Here is a 13,148-nt window from a genome sequence, read left to right on the forward strand (position 1 = left end):
CGTATGTCAAGGTGACTACAGCGGGTGTGTCAGAGCCTTTTCTGTTGGATACTGGTGCTGCAAAGAGTTCAATTATGCACTCAAAACTCCCTGGCGCGCCTTTGTCTGGCGAAATGAATGTTTCAGTAGGCTTTTCTGGCGCCCCGGTTAGGAACCCGATCTCTAGTCCTATGCCCCTTTCTGTTGGACCTTGTGAGCTGAAAGCACCCCTTATCCTAATGACAGGATGTGGTGAAAACCTGTTAGGATTGGATTTGTTAAAGAGATTACATGCGACATTATATTGTTCCCCCTCGGGAGTACAACTTACACTGGGTAGGGAAGTGATTTCTCCCATGTTTTTGTCGAAGAATAAACTGCCAGCTGAATTGTCGTCTCTTCCGGATGTCCTTTGGGCTACTGGTCCTAACGATGTGGGTCTCTTGGAAATACCGCCATATGTGGTCACTTTGAAAGCCAATGTTAAATTGCCACACATTCCCCAGTACAAGATCTCTAATGAAGGTGAGAAAGCATTGTTAGCGATCATCTATGACTTGATTGAAAAAGATGTAATCGAAGAGACAAGAGGCAACGTTTGCAATAGTCCTGTTTTGCCTGTTTTAAAACGTACTGACCCCTCTCAGCCACCTGTTTACAGGTTTGTGATCGATCTCAGAGAGGTCAATAAGATAGTTGTGCCACAGTTTCCAGTTGTCCCTGATATAACTGCCTTGTTAACTATGATCCCAGCTTCCGCTGCTTGGTTCTCAGTGATTGATTAAGAATGCTTTCTTTAGCATTCCGATTGCAGAGGAAAGCAGGGATATTTTTGGTTTTAGTTTAGGAGGTCGCTGCTTCCGCTTTAAACGCGCTCCACAGGGCTACTGTGAAAGTCCATCAATATACAGTCAGGCTTTAAAAGCGCAGCTTGATGCAATTGTTTTACCTAGTGGTGCTACCCTTATTCAGTATGTTGACGATTTACTAATCTCCGCGGATACTGAGGAGATTTGTAAAAGAAGCTACATTGTCATTGTTGCGTCATTTGTCTGCCTTTCATCACAAAGTGTCTCTCTCAAAACTGCAATATTGTCGACAAGAAGTGACCTACTTAGGTCATCTCTTGTCGAAGGAGGGAAGGAAACTGACCCCAGAAAGAATTCAGGCCATTGCACAATTGAGCGTGCCAAGCACACAGAGAGAAGTGAGTGCTTTCTTGGGTATTACTTCATACTGTAGGCAGTGAATCCCAAGTTTTTCTTTGCTGGCAAAACCTTTGATAGCATTAACATGCAAAGATACACCGAATCCCGTCCCTTGGTCTGAAGAGTGTCAGAAAAGTTTTTCGGAATTACGTAAGGCATTATGTTCGGCTCCTGTGTTGGGTACCCCCGACTACAGTAAACCTTTTACATTGTATGTTCACGAGAAAGAAGGTTGCGCGTTGTCAGTGCTGACACAGTCTTTTGGAGACAGACAGTGTCCGTGCGCGTATTTTTCGTCGACTTTGGATCCAGTAGCTAAGGCATTGCCAAGTTGCTTGAGAGCCACAGCGGCAGCAGCTGTGTCTATTCGACAGCCTGCTGGGTTAGTAATGAATAACACGTTGATTGTAATGGTTCCACATGCAGTGGACACATTGTTAAACAGGACCAAGACACAGCACTTAACTAGTGCTCGATTGTCAGGTTACGAGTTGACACTGCTAGCGAGTCATGTGCACATAAAGAGGTGCAATACATTGAATCCAGCTACATTATTACCGATTTCAGCAGACACAGATGAGATTGAACAGCATGATTGTCTGTTCAGAACAGAAGAAGAAACAAAAGGGAGAGTGGATCTTAAAGATACTCCCCTGGTTGAGTGTGATGGTACCTTATGGGTGGATGGTTCGTGCTTCAAGCTTCCGAATGGTGATACGACTGCTGCATATGCTATCACGACTTTGCACACGATTGTTGAAACTGCACGTATACCACATAATTCGGCTCAAGCAGCAGAATTAATTGCACTAACAAGAGCATGCGTGTTGTCGAAAGGAATGAAAGTGAACATATATACTGACAGTCAGTATGCCTTTGGCGTGGCCCACAGTTTTGGGCGCTTGTGGAAAGAACGTGGGTTCCTGACTTCGCATGGAACTAAGATTCAGAATGGTCAGTTGGTGAATGATCTCCTTGAATCACTGACCTTGCCATTACAAGTCGCGATTGTGAAATGCAGTGCACACAAGAAGGTTATTGATGATGTTGGTCGTGGTAATGCATTTGCTGACGAAATTGCGAAAGAAACAGCAAAAGATGTGACGAATCGAATGTATGTTGCAGGCCCTGCAAGATGGGTTGGTGATGTTGGAATGTGTGAAGACACGATAGAGAGTGTGAAGTCACTTCAAGCTGAAGCCACAGAGAAAGAATTGAGCATGTGGAAAGAAAGTAAGGGTAAATTGGATGAAAATGGTTGTTGGATTGATTTGTCAGAGCACCGGCGATGGTTGTTACCTGATGCATATGTGCTTCCAGTGGTTACGATGGCACATGGAATGGCGCATATCAGTGTGAAAGGGATTTGTAAGTTGTTGGCTCCAGTATGGCAGAATGCCGGAATTCCCAAGTGTGCAGAGAATGTGGTCAAAAATTGCATGGTGTGTTTGAAATACAATCCTGGTAGGGGAACCCCAACTACAGCTGGTCATTTTGCGCCTCTAACGTATCCGTTCGAGGTTTTGCAGCTAGATTTCATCCACATGGAAAGGTGCAACAATTTGAAATATGTACTTGTTGTTGTTTGCGCTTTTTCAAGGTGGATAGAAGCATATCCCCTAAAAGACAATACTGCCTTACCCACAGCTAAAGTCCTTGTCAAGGAATTCTTCCCTAGGTTTGGAATGCCGAGAATGGTCTGGAGTGATAATGGGAGTGAGTTTGTGGGTCGAGTGATGAAGAATGTATGTGAGGGACTAGGTATTAAGAAAAAATTTCACGCTGCAAATCACCCCCAATCAGCTGGACTAGTAGAGTGCTATAATGGCACATTGAAGCTCAAATTAGCCAAGATCAAAGCGAGTTCTGGTCTTAAATGGCCTGACGCTCTGCCCTTAGCACTCCTATCAACAAGAATGACTGTGCATTCACGAGTGGGACTTAGTCCGTATGAGATTGTGTTTGGCCGCCCGGCCAATATATGGGGAGTGCCAAGGCCGACAAAATTCAGTGAGATCGAACATCCAGTACTGCTTGATTATCTGTATGAATTGACGGCTAAATTGCGTGTCTTACACCAACAGGTCCACGATACTCTGCCTCAGGCCTCTGAAGATCCAGGACATCCAATCAATCCTGGATCGTGGGTGCTGGTCAAAAATGTCAAAAGGACGAAAAATGATGAGCCCCGTTGGACCGGCCCCCATCTCGTCCTTCTCTCGACAAGATCAGCTGTTCGAGTGAAAGGAAAAAAGAACTGGATTCACGGCGTACATTGTAAAAGGGTTCCTTTGCCTCTGCCGTATGACCGGTGGGTCCAGGAGGGTATCGCTGATTCTGAGACTGACACTGTGCCCCATTTCGTGCCATTTAGCGATGCACGTGTAAAAGGAGCAATCTCAGAACAAGAAAACGACGACATTCTGCAAGAAGCTGTGCCACCATCAAATCGATTGGACACCACAGAGCCTGAACTCTTGTTTCAAGACCAGACAGTACCTACAAGAAGCCGTTACAATTTGAGGCCGAGAACTATGGACAAATAAAAATTCCTTTCCTTTGGTATATTTTTTTTTTTTTTAGATAGTGCAGCTCTCTCATCTAAGAAACTTTTTATTTTTTGTTTTTCGAACCACCATCCGGGTTCAGCTGTAGGGTCGCGGTGCCAAGACTTTGGGGTACAAGCCGGAGACGTTAGGTAAACGGTTCTGGTTGGTCTAGGACGTTCCCTGGGCTGACAAGTGTACTCCTTAGCAGAAGACACTCATCCGCCGCGAACAGCACGATTAGAGGATGGAGTTTTTCGAGATGAAGAGACCCGTTGAGGAAATACATTTTAAGAGCAGAATATGTAAAATAATGAATAGCAAACGTTTTGTAATATTATGCCTGTTTGTACTATTTAGTATGGTGATGTTTTCTGTAGGTTATGTATCATTGTCTTTTCAAGTGTCATTTGCACCCACTATACAGCCCATACCTCCTCCTACTGTTTCCTCACACTCTTTCCACCCTCTGCCTGAACACGAACAAGCTAGACGTTCTGAGTTCGTAAACAATTTGTTTATTCAACTTCTGCACCAGCACCAACTAGTTATGAATACGACAAATTGCTGGGTGTGTGGTTTGATGCCACATACCATTAATAAGGGTATCCCATATCTAGTGCTGCCGTTTAGCTATAATGGGTCATCATGGGCATTCCAGACTATGTTTCTTTTTGCGCTTGAAACCTACTCCCCGCGACCACCGCGGTCCACTAGACCTAGCACGAACAATAAGGCCTTGATGAAAGGAGTTGCTGATATGAGCAGAGATATCGATGCATATTCATCTATTTCCAAGGATGAGTTGCGAGCTTATGTAGGTTGGAACGCGACGGGGTATAGCATTAGTCTGGGCGAGAAACAGCGTAAAAGTTCATCCCCAATTTGGGTCGTACCCCACATAGGTCGGTTCTGTTTACAAGGCAATGGTCAGAATCCAAGAGCTCAACTAGGGAAGAGTGCCTGTACTGAAACGTACATTTTTCCATCACAGTTTTCCCCTGCGTTTTTGGCTGCCAAGGGTACATACTTTGTTTGCAATGACCGAGCATATACATGGTTGCCCCCTGATTTCTCGGGCACATGTTATGTTGCAAATTTGCTGCCGCCGACATTTACTGCTGCCTCTGATTATCACAAGACCAGAGTTGTGAGAGGCGTTGCTAGTCAGGAGGATACTGCCGGTCAGGAAGCGGGAGACTTCTTCTTGGGTTTCCTGCCGTTTTGGGGACCAATGGTCAATAGTAGGAACCTGAGACAACTGACTCGTGTAGTTGAATCCACTGTTAATGTAACGGCTGGTGCCCTTGGTAATTTGACAGCTGAGCTCCAAGCGGATCGCCTCAAGACGTTGCAGAACCGTATGGTTCTAGATGTAATACTTGCAGACCGTGGTGGGGTATGTAAGGTTATCCAATCAAGTTGCTGTATTTTCATACCAGATAACGCTCCGACAGTCTATCAAGCCATCTCCAAACTGCATAAGATTTCCGAATCCATTCACGTGGATAAAGGAGATTGGTCGATGATGGGGTGGTTCTGGGGACTGATATCAGCTTGGGGATGGAAGATTCTAATAGTCACTGGGACGACCTTAGCCATTCTTTTCCTGTTCTGTCTATGTGTACAGTGTGCTCCTGTGATGTGTAGCCTCTGTGTTACATCATGTGTAAGGAAACCTGTATCAAGGGATGAGCTGAGCAATAGGATGATGCTACAGCAACATCTCCATGGCCTTATGAATATAGACCTGGACTCAGATTAGTATGAGTATACTTATTGCCTATGTAAGGGCAAAAGGAGGGTCTGTGGTACTGTAAATTTCGGAAACATGTTGGAGGCATGGTCCCACCATGCCGATTTTGGTATCAGCGAACCGCAAATGACTAATGCGGCATGTATGAGTGTTTTCGTCATGTTTCACCGATGAATTCACCGTGTATACGATACTACATATCGAACCCTCGGGTTCCATTTTAGAACGGTAACCATTCTGTGGTTGCCCTCACATAGGCAGCGGTTTAAGGCCATTCCTAGGCCTAAAGGACATGCACACCTTCTGTGCCTTCTTCTGTGACCTGTGCAACATGACTCCACTGCCCGAGGTCAGTCCTGTCCGGCCGGTTCCTTTTACTGTGGCCAAATGGGATTAGCATCAGAGCTTGACACACCATAAAGTCGTTCTTCCCACACGAACCCTGACTAATCTCTTTCACACCTGACTCTGTTTCCTACTTTATGGCTTGCTTTACGAGGAGGAGGTGCCCGTTTTATTGGGGTCCGCTGAAATCTGATGAAGGTTCTGAGCCTTGCTGGGTAAATAATTGTGGGCTGACCGAGCTGAAATGTGGGATTATCATCATGACTTTGCTGTTTCTTTGAAGCGAAAATATGTGAATGACCACTTGTAAAATGGGGGCGGTGTTGCCCAGAGCGTAATATTTTGTATATAAGAAAAGACTGGTTTTTGGTTGGGAGCAGTCTCCTGAGAAAATACACCGTGCTGTACTTCTCGGACACCTGTGATTGGTCTGCAGCCAATAAATACGATCTTTGACTTCACCTAGAAGACTCTGTGTTTCTGTAGTCTGAAACAGGAAGAACTCGAAGTCTTCGGGTGTGTCCCCTGGCACCGCTGGGTTGGTTCTGAAAAACCCAGTACTTCAACCTGCTACAAATTTAGATAAATCATGAGTATGTGCAATGTAATGTTATATTACAGAGATTTCTATAGCTCTGCATTACCATTAACACAAGCAGTTCATCTAGTAATTCAACAGGCTTGATACAGTCCCTGAGGCCTTGACCCTATGGAAACAACGAAAGACCACTTGCATAGCTGACAAGAGGTGTCATGCCAGATGCCACAACTTCAGCCAGTCCTGACTTAATTGTCAACTGTCCCTTGTAAAGGGCGGTGAAGTCAAAATTTAAGCAAGAAGGCTGATGGTGCCACATTTAGGTGCCGATCACGATCCTGTAAAAAATATCCCCGTGCGACTCGTATCCGGTCTTTTTACCGTACGAATCGTACAAGTGCCGTACGAACTGGCAATCACGATTCGCATGGTAAAAAGTCCATACGAACCGCATTGGGAATCATTCCCCACACGTCCTCGGGTCGGAAAATGTGTCCGACACGTCCTCGTACGATTCACCGTACAAACGTGAAAGGTGAAGTCCGACCGAGGAATCATGATCCATCCCGGGCGTCCGAATGTACAACCGTATGGTTAAAAGACCGTCCGCACCGAACTCCCATAACAACCATGGAGACGTCCAAACAGGTGCCCGGTACGTGCCGTACCCCCCCCAGCCCCCGCATGTACGTGCCGTACCCCCCCCAGCCCCCGTAGGTACGCGCCGAACCTCCCCCAGCCCCCGCATGTACGTGCCGTACCCCCCCAGCCCCCGTAGGTACGCGCCGAACCCCCCCCAGCCCCCGCATGTACGTGCCGTACCCCCCCAGCCCCCGTAGGTACGCGCCGAACCCCCCCCAGCCCCCGCATGTACGTGCCGTACCCCCCCCCAGCCCCCGTAGGTACGCGCCGAACCCCCCCCAGCCCCCGCATGTACGTGCCGTACCCCCCCCAGCCCCCGTAGGTACGCGCCGAACCCCCCCCAGCCCCCGCATGTACGTGCCGTACCCCCCCAGCCCCCGTAGGTACGCGCCGAACCCCCCCAGCCCCCGCATGTACGTGCCGTACCCCCCCCAGCCCCCGTAGGTACGCGCCGAACCCCCCCCAGCCCCCGTAGGTACGCGCCGTACCCCCCCAGCCCCCGTAGGTACGCGCCGAACCCCCCCAGCGCCCGTAGGTACGCGCCGAACCCCCCCCCAGCCCCCGTAGGTACACGCCGAACCCCCCTGTATGTACACCCGTGTACGTGTCGAACCCCCCCCCGTGTACGTTCGAGTCGTACCCCCCCGTGTACGGTCGAGTCGAACCCCCGTGTACGTTCGAGTCGAACCCCCCCGTGTACGGTCGAGTCGAACCCCCCCGTGTACGTTCGAGTCGAACCCCCCCGTGTACGTTCGAGTCGAACCCCCCCGTGTACGTTCGAGTCGTACCCCCACCCGTGTATGTACGGTGCGTACCCCCCCGTGTACGGTCGAGTCGAACCCCCCCCCGTGTACGTTCGAGTCGAACCCCCCCGTGTACGTTCGAGTCGTACCCCCACCCGTGTATGTACGGTGCGTACCCCCCCGTGTACGGTCGAGTCGAACCCCCCCGTGTACGTTCGAGTCGTACCCCCACCCGTGTATGTACGGTGCGTACCCCCAGCGCGTAGCGCTGGGGGTACGCACCGTACATACACGGGTGGGGGTACGACTCGAACGTACACGGGGGGTTCGACTCGAACGTACACGGGGGTTCGACTCGAACGTACACGGGGGGGTTCGACTCGAACGTACACGGGGGGGTACGACTCGAACGTACACGGGGGGGTTCGACTCGAACGTACACGGGGGTTCGACTCGAACGTACACGGGGGTTCGACTCGAACGTACACGGGGGGGTACGACTCGAACGTACACGGGGGGTTCGACTCGAACGTACACGGGGGGGTACGACTCGAACGTACACGGGGGGGTTCGACTCGACCGTACACGGGGGGGTTCGACTCGACCGTACACGGGGGGGTTCGACACGTACACGGGTGTACACACAGGGGGGGTCGGCGCGTACCTACGGGGGCTGGGGGGGGGTCGGCGCGTACCTACGGGGGCTGGGGGGGGGTCGGCGCGTACCTACGGGGGCTGGGGGGGGTCAGCGCGTACCTACGGGGGCTGGGGGGGGGGTCGGCGCGTACCTATGGGGGCTGGGGGGGGGTACGGCACGTACCGGGCCACCTACTCTGGTCATTTCGCGCCGTACTTCGCTTTTGCGGCACTTTTTGGGTGCCGTGAAAATATTGCCGTCCGGACTGCTGTCGGTTCGAATCGTAATTCCTGGGTCGTGAAACGCTGCCTGAAAGCGTCCCGACGTCACGTCGCAGCATTCCCGGATCACATTCGTATGTATATTTTCGTCGGTCGGTGTTTTTTACGATTCGTACGGAAATGGTGTTTCCGTGCGAATCGTAATTCCATGTTTGTAAAGTTTTACGACCGGGTACGAGTCGGACGGGGAATTCGCTCCGACCGACGGTTCGTACACGGTTTTTACCGGATCGTAATCGGCACCTTACTGTTGGGCTGCTAGCCAGGCAACCCTGCACTTGTTGGGACTGTTCAAATGTCATGTGTTTTACTGCAGACATCTTGGTATCTGAATGATTGCAATGTGGCAAAGTGCCCTGAATTAATAGATAGGGTAGTTTATTAGTCAATTAAAACCATAAACATTACAAAAAGCCATACAGTAGAAAAATATTTACCTAAAATGTTTTTTAACTTATTATCCATCCGCAGCAAACCTTTTCATTGACAAACAATTTCATTATTTGCTGCCCAGTATAATTCTAATCACAAATAAGAATTTGTTGTATACTGAGTTCGGAATAGCTCAGAAAGTCGTATGAACCACAACGTCTACTTACAGTCTAAAAATACCTATCCATCGTGGACCAACTTTTTCATTTCCTATTTAAGCAGCAAATATGTATACTTTGCTATACAACCATTTATAAATTTACAGATAAAGTACCAATGAGTAAAATTAAAATGCGGTTAAAGTGCCAGTGTGCAGATTGGGAAGGAGAACAAAGAATAACTGAGTAATAAACCGATGTTTACCTTGCTTGATGGGATTGGGAGCAGCTCATGACAATTTCCCTAGTGGCCCATTCCTAATTCGTGTACATGACACAACAGGTTGTCAATTTGCAGATAAAGTGCCAATGTGCAAGTTAATGGTGCGGTTAAACTGCTCGTATGCAGTTTGGGAGGGTGTACCGAGAATAACTGTGTGCTAGGCAAATATTTATGTAGCTTGACGTGATAGGGAACCGCTTGTGATTCCCTAGCAGCCCATCTCAAACTTGTCGATTTACCCAATAATAGCTTATAAGGCTTATAATAACACTTCACCCCCTTGCCCCCAGCTCCACCCATAACCAAACCTATACTCCTGTCATGGTTTTAAAAATGGCCAGAAACCGCACTAATCTAATATTCAGCATTGTATTTCTTGGGTCCAATGACTCCATCAGTGCAGTCCGGCAGGACCTGATTCCCAAGCCATTAAACTCTTATCTTAACAAGCTTCTTCGCTGATTTGCCAGAACGAGTCAGATACATATAACATGTTGTAAGGTTTCAACCCCCTGATGACACAGGCGGCACTGAAACAAAACAAAGGGGATTTGTTGGTGGTATAAAAATATGTTAATAAATAAATAAACAAAGTGCACAGGGAAGGGTATCCACCCAGCAAAGTTTTTTAGAGCTAATCACAAATGAAACAAAATGTGGTACATCTTATGGGCTGGGGGTGCTGGTGCCAGGATCATATGCTAGCAGCTCAATGAATACAACATAATCACCCAACCGAGACTAGGATCTGAGCCCAATTACCGTGCCACCTCATCACAAGCTTAATATGATAATGATTCCTGTCACGGTGCTAACCTCACATCCAAGCGTTAAGTTGCTTGACTGCCTAAAAGCACTACAAGGCCACACCAATGGCTGAATGTGCACAGTAAAAATACTGATAACATGTCAGAGCACCATGATTTGGATACTGGTCATAGTTTCACTTTAACATATGCCTCGGTGTTCTGTCTTTGAGGGTGTCCATGTCCCTGGAAAGCCACATTTCTTTTTGCAAAAATTGAACTTTGGTACTTCAAATCTAGTTTACTTTGAACCAGTTGGGCTACAGCACCCAAAATACATTGCTTTCTTTTCATAGTTTTTGGGACTAGAAGTGCAGAGCCCGTGACCCAGTCAATAACTCTAGACAAGGTGTCTCCAACAAGATGCTCGTCAGCTACCAGTAGCTCTCCAGCTACCTGTGGGTAGCTCTCCTGTGTTCAGCCCAGCCTACTAATAAAGAAGCTTTTACTTGGATGAGTTATTATAAGTATACTAACATTTAAAAGCATGTTCTCAAGATGAAATTGTGTCTATTTTCAGAACTCATTGGCTGATGTTTGGCACAAATAGTTGCATTTTCTAAATGTTTTTAAAGCTATTATTGAGTTGGGGGTTGCAGCTATGGATTTTTTTTTCTACCCATGTACAGTCATTAGAGGTGGGCGGAATTTGCATAGTCGCGCTACGCAAAGCTCCGTGAAACGGTAAAAAATCTCCGTGAGCATGCAGAAATTCCGTGAACAAGCAAAATTGCTTGTTCCGCCCGTTCGCGATGCTTTTTTGAAAGCGCGAACAAGCAAAAAAAAACGTGAAGCCGTGGATCATGGAATTTTGGGCAATTCCTCGTACTCCAGGGAACGCAAAATTACCCAAATTCCGCAAATTTCACGAGCGGAACGGAATTACCCGCCCATGCCTAACAGTCATTTCAAATTCTCAACGGATTTTTTTACATTAGGGTTGGAAACCCAGCCCCACTGCTGACAATCTTGGATGGGGTGGGCACGATTACATCACTAATATTATAGCTCAGGAGGAGCCTCATTGAACATATGAAGCTCTTATTACAGAATGGGTTGGAGACCCCTGCTCTAGACACACCTGAGACTGAATTTGTGCCTTGAAGTGAGCTAGCAGCTGCGACCTGATGGTTTCACCACAATATGCATTCTGTGAATTTTAGTCCCTTTTTTCCTCGATTGGGCAAAAATTCTAGACGTCCGTGGATTGCAGATTGGAACCACTGATTGGAATATTGTGTCCCCCGGCATCTGCTGACCTTACTGGTTAAAGGAGGTCATCTGCAAAACTTGCAGAAGTAAATGGTTTTGAAATACCTAGTAAACACACACAGAAACGTGTTGCAACAATATTTGTGCGAATTTCTGTGTAAATCAGGCTGGCGTTTTACAACTTGGGTGTGGTCAGATATCGCACATATGCTTTTCAGTACAGTATTTGTTCTTTGACTTGTACCAAAAATATGCTTATTATCGGGAAAAAATGCGCAAACGTTCAAGAAGAACACACCTCTGCCTCCCACCTGTTGCTTCACCCACTGGGCAGCAGCAGCTACACTATTGCTGTCGGTGACATCCAGTATTACCGTCTGCAGCCGCTGGGTGGCACACTCCTTTCATTGTCAAGCACGCCGCAAGGAGAACACAGGCTGCGCTGGCCCGGCTGGCGAGCAATCGGGCTCCCGAAGCCTGAGTCGCATCCGGTGATAAACACAATACTTTTCCTGGAGGTTCGGTACCAGCTCTCTCTCCCAGTACCAGGAAGAGACCGTACAGAGCTAGCATGGCGGCAAGGTACAGCCACATTGCGACCACTCACGTTCCTGCCGCGGAAGAAAGCGCCAACCTTCGTACTATGGAAATGATTGGGATGAAGAACAAACTCAGCTCCCCATAAGCAATGCGCCTGCCGTGAAGATCTTATCCAGTCCCGCCTTATTTATTTATTTAATGCGATTTTATATAGGGCGAACTGTACCCGAAGGTGTGAGAGCGCTTTACGAAAGGACCAGTTACATTACAAAAGGATTTCAGAGTGCACGAGTTACTTAAAAGATACAAACAGAAAAACACTAAATTAATAAGTACAAAAGTCTATTACGGATACTAGTGGCTAGAGTTACATATCTACAAGTTGCAGATTCACTCAAGATTACATTTTAATAAAAGTAGAAGCAGTAAGGGTTGGGGAAATAACAATCAAATTTGCAAAGCATGATCTTCTAGCCAATGCTGGGATGGAGGCACCCTCATCATTCTTGTAACTGGTGAGTCACGAGATTGAGGGAAACAAGAGGTGGCATTGTACTTTTTACATTGCTTTATTTAGAGTTTGACGCCTAGCTGAAAGGCTTGACTAGCTTCTTTGAGCCTGTATCTGGCATGCTTTTCGTCCTCCCTGCATTACATAGACAAGGGGTCGGACTTTCTGAGTTTTTCAGCGTAGTGTACATTTATCTGGATCATCCATTCAGGAGGGCCTCAGGGCACGCCACCGTAGAGGAACAGCGCCGACTCCCAATAATACAGTGAGACAAAAATTGCTTTATTCTCAACCTTCCAGATCTCAGCACATACGTTATATACTTAAAGGTATTAGGCAGGGGTGCAACTAGACTCGGACTTCGAGGGGAAGGGGGGCTAACACTCCCAACCAGGGCTGGCCCTAGCAGTGGTCGCACATGGTGCAACATTTTTTTGGGCGCCCCCTCTATGAATTCCACTCACCAACAATGCACCTCATCTCTCTCTAGCACCTTTCTGACAAACAATTCATTTTTTTTATAGCGCTACTCATAGTTTACTCACACTCAGTTCTGTGATCTGCATGGTACATGTTCTTTGTAGTTGGCAC

At 47.6% G+C, this 13,148-nt stretch overlaps 1 pseudogene; it reads right to left on the reverse strand.

Moving 5' to 3' along the window:
• Positions 1-12,100, reverse strand: part of LOC146856381 (retinol dehydrogenase 16-like) — a 51,513-nt pseudogene extending 39,413 nt beyond the window's left edge.
• Between the last annotated feature and the right edge of the window lie 1,048 nt (positions 12,101-13,148).

This window comes from Triturus cristatus, chromosome 4_1, assembly GCF_964204655.1.
Source record: "Triturus cristatus chromosome 4_1, aTriCri1.1, whole genome shotgun sequence".
Classification (NCBI taxonomy): Eukaryota; Metazoa; Chordata; class Amphibia; order Caudata; family Salamandridae; genus Triturus; species Triturus cristatus.